Here is a 2,320-nt window from a genome sequence, read left to right as displayed (position 1 = left end):
CAAAGTCGCTAAGTCATGTCTGACTCTTTGCGACCCTATGGACTATTCAGTCCATGGAATTCTCCAGGCCAGGATACTGGAGTAGGTAGCCTTTCCCTTCTCCGTGGGATCTTCCCAACCCAGGGATAGAACCCAGTTCTCCCACATTGCAGGCGGATTCTTGACCAGCTGAGCCACAAGGGAAGACTGATGACCCTGAATGAAAACATGTAAGATTTATCAGTGCACTTCTGAAATATACCTCATGTACTCAGGGCTGAGCAGGAAAGGTGGAGGAATCAAAGGAAGTACAAGCCCCTTGTAGATATTCAACCAATATTTACTGAGTTATTTAACCAAAGGAATGGAAACACAGGATGGTTTCTGCCCTCTAGCGCTTACAGTGTAACTGAAAGATTATTTATTCAGTGTAACTGAAAGATTAATTATATAAAACAAATTTTAAAATTATTAAGTATCATGTTTGTCAAGTTAGGGCTGGGGTATGACTTTTCAACTTACACATATTTCTGTCTTTAAAACTTGGGAAAATGTGCCAGGAATGTAAGGCATAACGCAAATTCTAGAATAATTTCACGTCATTCTAGATAACACAAGCATTTGCATTAAATCATCTTCACGTAAATCATCACCCCCAAATTTATAATACAATTTTCTCCTAGAAAGCAGTTTTAAATCCTCTTATAAACTGATTATGGAAGAAAAAAAAAAAAAGAAGCACAAATTTAAAAACATTCCATGTGAAAATGTTAACCCTAGCTTTAACCATAAACCAGTTTCTAAAAAGCCTTCGATTCAGGCTGGACTGTTGGCACGGAAGTGCCAGAAAACACCTGCAGATGTTTTCTTGTTAAGAAGTCAGGGAAGCTGTCGAACCTCTGCACGTGACTGACAGCCAACACCCGGCTGCAGCATCTGGCCAGGAGCACCCGAGGGGCCGAGGCTCACCGTGCCTGTTCACGTCCTCACTCCACCCTCCACCAGTCTGATGTCGGAGGGAGAGGTGGACAGTGTAAAAGGGCTCATTTCTCAACGTGTGAATACACACAACTGAATGTTAAATCCACCTGTAACTCACACCTCAGTGTCGTTATTTCAAGTGGTACCTGCTTCCTTCCTGACCGCCAGCCAAGGTGGCCTCGTGAGGAGCCAGAGAGGGAAGCCGGCCTGGGGTCAGCGCCGGCAAGGCGTGTCCTTTCTGCGGAACTTGAAACTGCCACCTGCTGCTTTCCTACGCGGTCAGTTCTGATGGAACTGCCGTGTCTGCACTGAGCAGACAACCTGGTGGTAACGGACACTTACTGACCTTTTCACCTCCTGAATAGACTTCTCCAAGTAAAGGCTATTTTGAAGATCGGTGTAAAAGAATTTTTAAGGAATCATGAATCTTGATTTAGAGCACAGATTTGACTTTATTATTTTTATCAGTCTGCATTTATTTATATATCCTATTCATACCTTTATACCGACTTTAAATAAAATTAATCTGTTTACATAAAATCATGTTCAGCTCCAATAAAACTGTAAAAAGATTACTTTTTAAAATGCAATATTTAAAACATTTGAAACAATAATAACATGAACCCAGTGATATTTTAAATTATCATGCTATTCTCACAAAAGAGATCAATGCAAAATAGGTATCATCTGATGTTTTCACTCAATTTGTGACATTTCTAATCTCAGACAAGTATTTTCATTCAAGACTAATGCTTTACCTGCTCCTTGTAAAGACACTGCACTATTGCTGCATATTTACTAATGATTGTTCACAATTATTATTTTTCTAAAATTTCACATAAGAATCATTATTATATTCATTAATGCAAAAATTCTTAATTTTTAAAATGTCATTATTTCTTATGCTGTTTTTAAGAAGCCAGCTAATTGAGAGCTTTGAGGAATTAAAAAAAAAACAAAAACACAACCCAAGAAACACCAGTTCCACATCCTAAGCTGATGAGGTCTATGGAACTCACAGCTGGACCAGGTACTAAAACCAAGGGTTAACCACGCCACCCCTGAGATTTCCACAGGACACGTCAGCCATCCACACCTGCTGCTCAGTCGCTCGGTCGTGTCCAGTTCTGGCCCGTGGACTGTGCCCACCAGGCTCCTCTGTCCAGCGTAGTCTGTTGTACCCAGCTGCTCACCCAGGAGCAGTGCCACCAAAGAAACCAGACTCCAGTCACGGCTGTGTCTAACTGTTCTTCTCAACCTGAGTAACAGCTGACTATTCAGGGGACGGACAAAGGGCTACAGTGCTTAACTCCAGCGGGCTTGCTAGGGCACCTGCCGGGTGACCTTCAAGTCCTCCTGC

This window comes from Bison bison, unplaced genomic scaffold (genome assembly GCF_000754665.1).
Source record: "Bison bison bison isolate TAMUID 2011002044 unplaced genomic scaffold, Bison_UMD1.0 scf7180017864316, whole genome shotgun sequence".
NCBI classification, from domain to species: Eukaryota; Metazoa; Chordata; class Mammalia; order Artiodactyla; family Bovidae; genus Bison; species Bison bison.
The sequence above is the reverse complement of the archived record's forward strand: the minus strand, read 5'-3'. Positions refer to the sequence as shown.